A 13,534-nucleotide genomic window follows, 5' to 3' on the forward strand; every position below is an offset into this window, starting at 1 on the left:
GGTGGATGACAGGTGGGACCGGTCAATGGCCACGTCAGCAGGGTCAATGCTGACGCGTGGGGCCATTGTGCTTAACTAAAGCTAAACAAGAATTAATCCTACGGTTAATTAGGCAACGGGGCCCGGCTGTCAGCGTCACTGGGTGTTATTTAGCGGGCCGGTTAGCGGCTGATGAGGTGCCATGTCAGCACGGCCAGGTTTAGGCCGCCGGCGACCATCCAGTGCGGCGGCAGCTCGCTGGGGTGGCGCTCCGGGCAGCAGCTGGGTGCGCTGAGGGCACCAGGAGGGAGCCCTCGCTCGCCCGCATCTAGGGGTGTATGCAGCGGGGCGCAGGGAGGCCGGGGTCGACGGCGGCGACCACTTGGGCGGCGGCCGGAGCTACGGCGTTGAGCGGGACGGGGCTGCAGAGCTCGAGCAGCTGGTCAAAGGGGCTCTCTGGCCTCCTGGCAGAACGCTGGCCACAGTGGCATGCTCGGCTTCGAGCTTCAGCGGCTCTGACCACGGTGGCGACGAGGTACGGCGGCGGCGAGCTTCGGAGCTCATGGGGACGGCGTCTACGGCGAGATATAGACCACGGGGTCATGGGGAAATGGTGGAGGAGCTCACCACGGGGTAAACGGAGGTCTCATAAGGCTTGGGGTGGCACCCGACATCGCGAATCGACGGTGAGGTTGTCGGCGGCTGGAGGTTGAAGATGAGGTCGGGGACGACGCTGTAGGGCTCCCGCGGGCGCCTGCATCGGCGTGTAGCTCCACGGCGTTGTGGCGGACCTTGTGATCTCACTGGTTGGGCAGGTGGTGGCCTGTAGCCATGGTTGTGGTGGTGGCGTCAGCGAGCTCTACTCGGGTAGATAGCAGAGGAGGGGGAAGCGCGTCCAGAGGGAGAGGGGAATGGACGAGGGGGTCGAGGCGGCGCCGAGGAGAGGATGCGAGGCGTCGCGGTGGCCAGGCGACGCAGGCAGGCAGCCTGGTGGCATGGCGCCCGCGCGCGCACCGTGCGCTGTCCCTCCTCTGCCTACTGGCAGAGGTTAGGGATGACTGGCACCGAGCCAGGTGGGCTGGGCCAGCACAGGTGAGGCCCAGGTAAGCATCCCTCCCTCTCTGTTTTCTAATTTTGTTCTATTTTTCTATTTTGCAGATTTGTTTTAATTTGGTTTTTTTCAAACCAAATCACTTTTTAAAATTCTGAAAATAGTTATGGGCACTAAAATAGATATTCCAGAGGCCCTCAACTAATTCCAAAATTGTTGGGGCATTTAAAAATATTAATAGTATTTAAATGCTCCAATTCAAATACAGTATGAATTAATTCAAAAATCCAGAATGGCCTAAAAATATGTTCATCATTTTTGGCAGAGGTTTTCACCTTTAACGGAAATCATGAATATTTTCAATGGGAATTTTGGGTTCATTGAAAATGATTTTATGTTGAACCTATTTGATTTTTTCTGGTGCTAGGGTTTGATCAATCCCCATTTCAGATTTAAAAGAATTTAAACATGATGCAACACATGACTAGCTAGCTCAGAGCATACCAGAACTAGGGATGTGACAAATCACCCCTACTAAAACAAGAATCTCGTCCCGAGATTCAAGATGTGAGGTAAGAAGACAGAGGGGACACAAAGCCGACACGATCTTCATGATCCAATTGCCCTTCTCGAAGATGTTGATTCATTGCTCCAATTGATCTTGACGTCTTTGCTTTCAAGATCTTTGTCCAACACAGTGACGACAGAAGAAACTCTACAGGAATCGATTTTCTCAAAGATCGAGCAACTCAAGATCAACTCATGGAGTGAGACACAAATACACATAATGAGGGGTCGAGAGGAATAGAAGACGAAGATTCAATTTGGTAGGCAACAATTCCATGCTTGAGTAAGATGGTACAAGAGTTCAAAGTAGTGAGGAAATAATTGCCATGATTCCATAACAGGGCACCTTAGAGAAGGTGACTCATAGATATATTCCCTCAAGTGGCAAAAGAATTACTTTTGATATTGAGATCATTGGATCTTTATACCAGCCTAAGGCAATCACAAACGATCATTTGAAGGAGTTCGAAAGGATGACATACTCGGACTAGAACGAAAGATGTGGACTACCTTGTTGAAGACAATGCAATGAATGATTTTGCTTGTCATCGGAAATGGATGGGACCCATGGTAGGACCACTTTTGAAGATGATCCTGAACAGCAATTACTGAGAGAGCAGCCCATGGGCAATTTGCACAATGGCGGTGCAAGCTGGGAACAAAATGCCAACGTTGGGAATGTTACAACCATCATATCTGCCTGAGATTCAGATCTGGCTGGTAACATGATACTTCAGACTCGGCATGTCTGAAAAGAAAGTTTGCAACACAAACCGACGAGATGACGTTGCGAGACTCTCGGGAAATAAACTATGATAGCAAGCTCCAAAACATGAGCTGGTTCTGCTACAAACCTGTGAACACGCTGTCCAAGACAAGCATGACCCCGTAGTAGTCTTATAATAAAACACTACCGAGTTCAGGTGGGGAACCATCATCAAGGATATCGAAGTCCTTGTATAAGCCCCGGGTCTTAAAAAGGAGCTGCTTTTCCTTGAACAAATCAATCAGTGGCTTGGTGTGCTAGGAATTACATATGGAGTGAAGATGATCAGTCTATCAGGCCATAGAATACTTCGCACATGCATGACTGACTTGGGATGATTCCAGAGGGAGCAAAACAAGCTTTCTCGGATCCACGGCGACAACTTACATCATATGCACGTCAGGTAGAGGAAGTCACTTCTTTCATCCAAACGTATACCTCATGAGCGGAACATGAAGGCAATGCTTACAAAGTTTCCAACACTAGGTTGATGTTCAACATGAATCATGGGGGAGACAAAATGCTGCTGATGGGCTCAACAACAACTCATCGGAATTTCCATATCACTGGACTTCCACCATCATGTGAACACGGTGATATCATTGGTCAGACCAAAAGATGTAATGGTGTATGCTCGAGGGATCAACCACGAGTAAGACAACATTACGAACATCGTTGGTTCTGATTTGACTTGACGATAGCCCATACTCAAGTCAAAGTTTTGACAAGGCAATAGATCCAACAACTGATCACGAGGACCAATTGATGGAGATATCATATTTCTTCAACACACACACACACAAGATATCCCTTAGTGAAGAACTAAGTCAGGCAAGCTTTTATCTTCCAACTCTCCAAGTTGTTGTTTAGCTTATCGAACTAGCTCAGGGGTATCCAACACGGAATCCTGGAGAATGGGTGGTTTTAGAGGAAAACCAACATGATCACGAGCTCAACATAACAGTCAGGGGAAAACCTGGTAATACTTCCGAGAAGATATCCGGAAAATCACGAACCACTAATATGTCTCTAAACTCGAGAGCAATCTTGCTTTTCAGGGCAAGACGTTGTGATCAAAGAGCAAGGGATTCAATCCTAGCTCAAAGATCGAAGAGTGCACAAGGAAAATGGTCTAGGTAGCACAATCTATCTTAAGATGACGATTCGATACATCATGCAAAGAATGAAATTTATCATCCATTAACTACCAAGCAATAGGGTTGCTAGGAGTATTGATTTCGCACATCACAGTACACTTGTCGGCATTCCGGTTACAATAACACGGAAACCGAGGAATGAATAATAATGGCAAGAGGTATCACTGTGGCAAGAATCCATAAGAGGTGGTGCAATTCTCATGAAATTCTTGACATAAAGATGGTAACACTCCAAGGTAGAACAGAACAAAAGCTGGATTGGTATTTGTTCTGCGGAATACAACTACTTTGACCCAATCCCAGAAATGGACGAGGTACTGGAGTTTGTTTCTCCTAGTCATTCCGGAGTAGAATGGCTTGGCGGACCATAAGAGTAAAAGGCATTGATGAACAAGGATGCACAAATACTCCTAACTATCAACTGATTCACGAGGGCCGAAATACAACTAAAGAGGGACAACTCAAAGGAACATGTATCTTTTGAGTTGTGGATGCATAGATTAGTATGTCGAACGAGTTCAACATATTTCTTCCGGATAACCCGTGCAGAAAGGTAGAACTGGCAGAGTCACAATTTTGAATGGAGAACTCATCAAGGGCACTCTTGTTGTGATCATTGGTTCAAAGATCTTCTGCCATAATGGTTCATGGTGTTGGAAGAATGATATACCACGGACCTCAAAGACTATCACAAAGGTTACTAATATCCTAAAGGAACGAGCAAAGACTACCAACACGAGGTAAGTAGAGTGAATCTTGGGCTCAAGAACCCAGAAATAGAATGCCTACTAACTAAATGGCATCACGGGATGCTTTCGAGAAGAATGACCAGAATCATCACACTTGGGATACAAAGCATTGCTAGATTACTAGGTGGTTCTCTAAGACACCTAGGGTCATAATAATAGCTCCAACATATATACCGAGGCAAAGAAGTACCTCAACACACTGGTTAGTGTGGTTAATCTGGCCCAAAGGAACATCGGGAACGGAAAGATGGGATTTGCAAATGCATCAGACTATTTAGAAACCTGGGATGACTCGGACAGCATAATGGCTGTAAATGCTCAAAAATATTTGAGACATCCTGCAATATAGTGGCATAGCCACTCAGAAGCACAATATCAAGATTCTGAGACCAACTGTGAACACACGAAAGTAGTAGAAACTGAACAGGGGCTTAAATCCATCAATCCTATAAGTCTCTATCATAGTAACTCGTCATCCTAATGGATAGATGAGAAGGCCTAGTTCTTAATCCCTGTAGGAAGGAAGAGGATGACTCAGATCAGAAGGGCATAAGGTAAAGGAGTAAAAAGAGCCTTACATTCCCTTCCACAATCAATTCCCTTATATAACTAAAGCATTTCTAGACTCGACTTCGACCAGTTTGGCTTGGAAATCCTACAGGCAGTCAGGCTCTGATACCAAAGCTGTCAGGACCCCGATTCCAAGTCACATCGATCTAGCCGGTAACACCTCATATCACTTTGCGGCCTCACGCACGGTATTCCCACGGGTGTCGCCTTACCATGGCCCGGGACCGTTTGCGCCTTTTGGCTCACGTATATGATACTGTCGCTAGCATCCATATGACAGAGAACCCGGGCCGACATGACTAGTCGTGAACCCAAAGTGGCACGAACTTACGGGGACAGGCATACATGAATCAACATCGAGCATGTCGGCCAGCAGCGTGCGAATCCGGGCTGTAGCACTGGGCTAACAGGACTCCGGTGAACCGGGCTGTAGCAGGCTAGGCAGGACTCCGGATGTCACCGTGTGACATTTCCCCGAAGGGACAGACACAGGAACAAAGTGAATCACATGCCGGCCAGTCAAGTGTTCCGGAGCAGCATTGCTGGGCTAGCAGGACTCCGGTGAACCGGGCTATAGCAGACTACTATGGCTCATGGAAGCTCAAGACTACATTTCCCCATAAGAGAGGCTACCAAGGATAAACAACTACGTTGTCGGATCCCACACATACCAAGCATTTCAATCACACACACAATATGCTCGATATGTGTAAATACAACATGGCATCACAACATAACTCTACGACTCAAGTATTTATTCATTAGGCTCCGAGGAGCCAAGTATTACAATCATGGTCTCATGACCCAACATACATAGCATACAAGCATCGAGCAGAAGCATAAACATGTCTGAGTACAGACAACTACAAATGAAAAAGGCTGAGAAGCCTGACTATTTACAAGACCCTCCCAAGGGTACAAGATCGTAGATGAGGTAACAAGCTAAACGTCGAAGTCCACGCGGAACTAATAGCGAGACTGACGTCTCTCTGCAAAACATAAGATAGGCAAACGTGAGTACAAATGTACCCAGCAAGACTTACATCAGAACTAGGTACATATGCATCAGTATCAACAAAGGGGGTGGTGGAGTTTGACTGCAGCAAGCCAGCTTTGACTCAGTGGCTATCCTAAACTATGACTGCAAGTAACTCTTTTGAGGTGGCGCACACTTGTCCACATATTCACCATATCAATACACCACTATGGATCCGATCCCGTCTCCCGTCTCCCTACGAGAACGCCATCCATAGCACTCACGCTTATGTTGCGTATTTTAGAGTATCCACTTTCACTTGTCTATGAACTGTACAGGCAACCCAGAAGTCCTTTTCCGCGGACACGACTATTCGAATAGATGATGTTAACCCTGCAGGGGTGTACTTCTACACACACGCTCTCGCCACTTACCACCATGTACATGTCGTGTATCTCGACAACCTTCAAGCGGAAGCCTCGCGAGGGAGTCGGCCACGACCTGACTAACCACACAAGTCTATAATCCAGGTTTATCGCCTATTCGGGTTCCATCCACAAGGAGATCCGGCCGGGGTGTCGCTCATGACCCCAAACGATGTGAGCAGGGTTCCCAAGCCCACCATCCGGGTGCCACTTGGTACACCGTGCCACTGTGCCTAGTCTGTCCCAAGCCCACATGTACCCGGTGCCACTTGGTAGACTACTAACACTACCTACAAACACCAGAAACTAGTTGCAACTCCTGGACAGAGATCAAGTTGATTAATAAGTCGAGAGGGGTCGAGTTACCTGAACCCAATGTGTGGTAGTAACTGTTCATGGATCACAAACACAGAACTCAGTTCCTGAGGACGGTTTCAATGAGACAACCCACCATATACTCCTACATGGCCTCTCACCGCTACCTTTACCAAATCGTGTTCACACACTTAGCTCTCAACAGTAGGACATGTTCACAACTTCCCAATTCATCCCCGATGAATCAAACCTGACACAACTCTAAGCAATAGCAGGCATGACAAACAACCATGAATGAGTAGGCACATCAGGGCTCAAACAACTCCTACTCATGCTAGTGGGTTTCATCTATTTACTGTGGCAATGACAGGTCATGCAGAGGAAAGGGGTTCAACTACCGCAGCATGTAACAGTTGAAGCATTGTTGTCCTAATGCAGTAAAAGAGAGCAGGAGCGAGAGAGTGGGATTGTATCAGAATGAACAAGGGGGTTTTGCTTGCCTGGCACTTCTGAAGGTAGTATAACTCTTCATCGGTGTTATCGAACTCATCATCGGAACATACGTCTACTTGGGGGGAACAACCACCGGCAACAGAGAAAGAACACAATCAATGCAATGCAACAATATGATGCATGATCATGGCATGGCAATATGCTGTTGATTGACCTAATGCAACTAGCAACGAGTTAAATGAAGTTGGTTTGAACTCAAGGTTCAAAATCAAACTCCATAAGTGGTTAGTTAAATGCCATTTATTTGATATGTCCAATTCAGCATCTATAAGTTGTTCCAACATGCATGAAAATTGTACAGATGGATAGATTGAATTTTTCTGATCATTTTCCATATATAAATTATTTCATTTGAAGCTACGGTTTAATTTCTATGATTTTTGGAAGTCTAGGGCATTTTCTGGAATTTCCTGAATATGAATAAATCCAAAAGAAGCCATTACAGCATCAGCACCACGTCATGCTGACCTCAGCAGGTCAACAGACGGCGTCCAGGTCAAACCTGACGTGCGGGGTCCACACTTCAGTGGCACAGGGCTGGTTTGGGTGGATGACAGGTGGGACCGGTCAACGGCCACGTTAGCAGGGTCAATGCTGACGTGTGGGGCCACTGTGCTTAACTAAAGCTAAATAAGAATTAATCCTGCGGTTAATTAGGCAGCGGGGCCCGGCTGTCAGCGTCACTGGGTGTTATTTAGTGGGCCGGTTAGCGGCTGATGAGGTGCCATGTCAGCACGGCCAGGTTTAGGCCACCGGCGACCATCCAGTGCGGCGGCGGCTCGCCGGGGTGGCGCTCTGGGCAGCAGCTTGGTGCGCTGAGGGCACCAGGAGGGAGCCCTCGCTCGCCCGCATCTAGGGGTGTACACAGCAGGGCGCAGGGAGGCCGGGGTCGATGGCGGCGACCACTTGGGCGGCGGCCGGAGCTATGGCGTTGAGCGGGATTAGGTCAATAACGACCAAGGATTGACAACTCTCGGTTGTTATTGGTACAATGAGTTCAGTTCCACCTCCAATTAGCCCCGTAAGTCCTCGCTAAGACGGTATACGTCTGGTGGTCGTTGTTTTGTTTTGCTTAACGCGTCCTTATCTGCTAAAACGACGGACAAAAAGGAAGATAAGTACTCCGTACTAAGAAAAAGGGAAAAGTCGTCTAAAAAAAGGGAAAAGTCTACGTATCCCCCACAGATCTCTCCCCGCCGCCTCTCTCTCCTCGTTCCACCACCGTCAGCGGCCGCCGGGCCCTCCAGCCGCCACCGCCTCCTCCTGTCCTCCTCCTACTCGTTCCTCACTACTGATCTTCCGTCTCCCTCCTGACCTCGAGCGCAGCAGCGGATTCCGTCCGAGCTGGAGGTGATGTCGACGAGGTTGCAGTTCCCGTCGGCATCCTCTGTAGCGGGTCCCGTGGGGTGGGCCGTACTCTGCTCATATCGGTGTCGGCGGCCGCGGCCATCTGTGCCATGGCATCAGCCTTCCCCTGCCCGGCGCGGCAACTTCTTGGTTGGATCGCGCCATCGACGCAGCTGGCTCGGCGGGGACTGGGGACTCCGTATCATACATCTCCGCCCAGTGTGCTCTCAGTCTCCGCCCATTTTTTAGGTGCGGATCGCCCCAACATTGCTACACCACACGCATCTGTCTTGTTTACCATGTGCCGAGTCCTCGTACTAATTGAACCTAAGAATTCATCCTGGGGAGCAGCCACCATCTTCGTTTTGGTCTCCTACGCTGACATCCTGGCACCCACCGCATCAGAAAACTTGAAGTTCAGAGTAAAATGTAAATGCAGAGTATGGTCGTTACGTGTTTCCATATCTTCTTGTACATTACTTTGTGCTGCTTCAATTATTCCATTTTTTAGAATTCTGCAAACAGATTTTGCAGGGCTATGTACTTGATCGTCATTTTTTCCTTTGTGTTTTATTTCTGTGCAATAAGTTTTGTTATCTCAAAAAACAGGACGCTAATACATAATGTTTCTAACCATCTCACAATTATTACATGTATATAATCTGGTAGAACCTGGCATGCTGGGTTCTAGTAGATAAGTTTAATTAGATGGATCAACAATGCAACAACACTGGAAAGTGCAGTTTTTATTCAATAGAATTGATAAGATTAATTTTTTGTATTACATAGCAATTCCTGTGAATTAGACGCATTTGGTGTATGTTTTATATCATTCATGTAGCATTTTCCCCGTTTCTTGAACTGAACCAATTGTAACTGAAATGGCAACTTTGCCTAGAGGAACACCGGGAAATGGAAACATGCAACTGAATCCCCAAGCTTTTTCCAAAAGTTTTCTACGTCACTTGGGTAGAATCCTCTGTAGTCCTATAATAACCCCCGATGAGGGTAAAGGCATGGTCCAATATTACTAGAGCTGCTCTGAAACATATTTTTGATTCAATTAAAGTAACTTTGGTCATTGGCTCTAACACCATAACCTGAATTTCTGTACTGCTGTACTTATGATATTCTGCTTTTATGAACAGCTATTAGGACTTGCCATTTTTCATTTCCAATGATAGAAGCCCAGTGTGACTTGTCTTGTACAAATTAAGCCCCGACTATGGACAAACAATTTTCTGAGACTGACAAAAAGGGTACAACCTTCATTGATTCTACAGCCTCCGCCAAACATGTAAGACATGATTTATATGCACCTACTACTATGATGATTTGGAAGTGTGTAATACCTACTTACAGATAGAATTTGATGCAAATAACTTACTGTTGGCCCTTCAGGTACAAATTAAGACCATAGTTCACTTGAATTCTGATCTTTCAATTGATGAACTAATGCAGAAATGTGACTCATCTAAGCGGCGTGATCGCGTAGTTGGCTTTGGTGGTAGAATTAGAGCAAGAAATTTGCGAGGACTAACATTAAGGAAGGCTGAATAGGTTTCAAAACTTCAAGCTTCCGAGCAGGCGAAACAAGTACTTGATGAAAAGTTCAATGGCGTGGTGCAAGAAGTGTTAGCAATTAAACGTCTTATGTCTGCTAGATCTCTAAGTGATAGTTCTCATGAAATCCAACATGATCAAGTAAGTTGTTCTCATACATTGATTTTATATGTTGTTATACTTTGTGCCAATTTATTTACAAGGACTGACTTTCATAAACTACTCAACATTTTGTAGGACTGATGGTCCACCATAAGATATAGAAGCATCAGGAGGCATTGTATTCACTGATGAAGAATGATATCCATTCAAAGAACGATGGTGTCCCTCGACTGGAGATTAAAAATATTATCTTTTCTAGTTCTCTCATTTTCTGAATAGATAGGAGCAAGTAGATTGGTCATCTAAGGAGTGCTTTTGAATCAAATTTCTTAAATGATATTTTAATTTAAGAATTGTATGTTGTAATTTTGGTATTTCTATTAATAAAAGAGGTTACAATCTTTTCTATTCATATTATTTTGTTTCTATATTAGTGTGGATGTTAATATTGAAATGTTGGATGCTGCATAAAGTGATCACTGAATGGATACTTATACTAATTAATATAAGTGGTTCTGATGGATATCAAAGTTGTGAAGAGAGTGGTCGCCATGATAACACTATTAGTGAAGACAAAAGTGGCTGCTAATACTAAATTGTGGTCGTTATTGCCTTGGGATTAACGACGACACGCCATCTTGTCGTTACAAGAATACCGACCACATTGTGGTCCTTATACTTTTAACGACGGAGCCTACTACGACGAGCACATTGTGGTCGTTAATGACCTTTAACGACCACAATCTGAATTTTCACGACCACATATACCATCGTTAAAAACCGTTTTCCTAGTAGAGCTGGCTCTTGTGTTTATGCCCTACGTTCCCGTTAATTCGGCTAGGGCATAAGGGGAGCACCTCTGCGATTGTTACTGCCGGTTCAGCCGGATGTGTACCTCAGACAGGGTGAAGCCGAAAGCTAGCGTCCTTAAGAGAATATTCGGTCGGTGAACAAAAGATGTATTCGTTTATCAGAACGTAAATCCCCAGAAGTTCTATATCCTGCGTCCTTGTTCGCAGTCCGGACATGTGCATTGTCGCACGCTTACCCAGGGAAAGGAACCCTTAACGGAACTATTCTCCCTGGAAGATGTTTCTTACTACCCATGTAATATAACATAACTAGTTGGGTACTTGTCTGTTCAAGCACTTATGACCCCTACGCCTGGTGTCCACGCATACCCCGGTTCTGTATAACTGAGTGGGTATTCAGACACACCCCGGACTATAGGATCCGGGGGCTGAAGCGAAAAGGTCCGCCATGACAAATGATTTTAATCCGGCTAGGGACTGCTTATGTCCATCGAATTACACAGTCACTTGGACTGACTATATTCCTCCTATATACCATCCAACAGGATATCTAGCTTACAATCCTGTTGAGAATACTTTGCGGCTAACGCTACCTGGTCATACACCAGACTCACGGGAATTTCTCGCCCATCTGGCCCCGCCGGTCCGACTTCGGCCATATGATTCGGGTCCAGCTTGGTGTAGCGCGTCTTCACCATAGCCCAGGCTTCTCTTGCACCTTGCCGGCAGGCAGAAATCTTCCACAATCGGAAACGCCACCGTGCCCCTTGAAGCGTATCCACAAGCTCCCCCATGCCATTCGGCAGGAAGCTTGATGGCCACAAGGCCTGAGCAACGCCCTGCATCACCTGACGAGCTCGCTCGTGTAGTTGTGAGAGTTCTTGCAGTAAATCGCCTGCAGACGAGGGCATTTCTTCCTCGGGGCGGCCCGTTAACATTCCTGCAAGTAAAAGTCTTTCAATATGCTTCCTCGCCGAGCTGTACTACAGTTCGTCTAAGCACTTACCATAAATGCCGCGTCGAAGCCTTCTGTTCTCCTTTACGGAGTCCGCCAGCTGGGCGCGGACGTCTTTTAATTCCACGTCCAGCCGGACATTGGCATCCTGAAGATTGTTCTTCTCCTGCCTAACCTGCGTAAGAACGCGCTCGCCAGCCTTTAGCTGTCTTTTGAGATGTGACTCGTCATCTCTTACGCCCCCCGGATTCACCCCGAAATTGTCTGCAGAATTTTTTGTTAGACTTATCATACCAGCCACTTACTAACTTGTGCATCTTCGTATAATTGAGACAAATGTTACCAGATGAGGCCTTCTGGGATCCCTCTAACTTGGCAACTGTGGCCCTCAGCTGGGCCTTGCACTCCTCCAGCTCCCGAGACAATTGCTCATTCTTATCTACAAGGTCCTGTGCATAAATTGATCCTTAAAACAGTTGTTCCAACCGTTTCAAGTCTCAAGGGCTACTGCTATACATGCTTATCAAATTTTCTTACCCGTATATCTTTGGTATACTCATCCGTCGCTCGGGCAAGCCCGCCTTGAGCAGCTCGGATGTATGCCTCTCCCGAATTGAAAGCATTAAATGCCTCTTCGGAAAAGATGTCGTTGCGAAGTACGGCCTGTCGGCGCCGGTGATTCATGGCGCTCTCTACTTCGGAATTCGTGGCAGAGAGCATATCCGCGTCCTCTGTTGGAGAACTATGCGACATCGACCCCGCGTCCGCCTCCTCTCTCGAAGCCGGTTCTGGAATCCGGCTGGTGGAGGCGTGATTTGCAGGATCCCCGGATATAGTCCGGCTACTTCTCTTCCTGCAAGGACACGAAGGGCGCTGTTACACTTCAAATACAATGAATCGCAGAACAGGTTTTTGCCTTACCTCTGTAGCGGCGTTTCGATCCTAACCACCTTCCTCTTGAGCCTGCCCGATTCGGACGCCCGTTGCCGACAGATCCCTAGGGGCTCGGCCCCGTGCTCCGACCGTCGTCTCTGCAAAAGCACGACACTTTAGGGGTAAGGCATGACAACAGAAAGGAATCCTCTTCGGAGGATAGAGTTTTCGGCTTGGCTTACACGCGACGTAGGTAGCAGTCCGGGATAGTCGGCAATAATGGCCACTAAGGCGCCATCGCAGCTCGCCTGATAAAATATCCCGTTGATAAGCTCCATGGTAATATCCGGATCTTCTTCGAGTCCTGGATCAAGGGCCCTTCCGGGGTCCTCTGGCTGCGGGGAAGGGCTGAAGATTCCTTCTACGGCCCTCCTCAGTTCCTGCTCGGAAATATCGAGGCGGACAATCTTAGCTAAGAATGCCACAATAAGTGAAGCGGGGGAAGGAATGACGACTTACCCAGTTTGGGGGGTTGTACATGGAGAATCCATCCCGCGGTTTGATGTGAAGGAATTCTTCCTCTTCTCCTTTATATAAATCGGACAATATCCTTGCCAGGGCAGTGGTGGAGTCCGGACCCTTACGGCCACAGCGGGTGGCATCATCTTCCCCGTTGTAGTGCCACATGGGCTCCCCCCGGTATTGAAGCGGCTGCACTCCCCGCATTATGCATATTTCCATAACTTCGACTATATATCGTCAGTCCGGATTTGGCCAGTAACTTTATCCTGCTCATCGGGAAGTGTATTTCCTT

General features: G+C 47.0%; 1 long non-coding RNA gene across 2 annotated transcripts; it reads left to right on the forward strand.

Annotated features, from left to right (window-relative positions):
* Nucleotides 1–8,234: 8,234 nt before the first annotated feature.
* LOC123050708 (uncharacterized) lies at nucleotides 8,235–10,492 on the forward strand. 2 transcript variants are annotated; one of them, XR_006423822.1, is made up of 4 exons: nucleotides 8,235–8,664; nucleotides 9,564–9,712; nucleotides 9,877–10,119; nucleotides 10,216–10,492. It is a non-coding gene; the product is annotated as an uncharacterized lncRNA (long non-coding RNA). The 2 variants fall into 2 exon arrangements; XR_006423821.1 differs by having other exon boundaries at nucleotides 8,235–9,712.
* The last annotated feature ends 3,042 nt before the right edge of the window (nucleotides 10,493–13,534 follow it).

This window comes from Triticum aestivum, chromosome 2D (genome assembly GCF_018294505.1).
Source record: "Triticum aestivum cultivar Chinese Spring chromosome 2D, IWGSC CS RefSeq v2.1, whole genome shotgun sequence".
Taxonomy (NCBI): Eukaryota; Viridiplantae; Streptophyta; class Magnoliopsida; order Poales; family Poaceae; genus Triticum; species Triticum aestivum.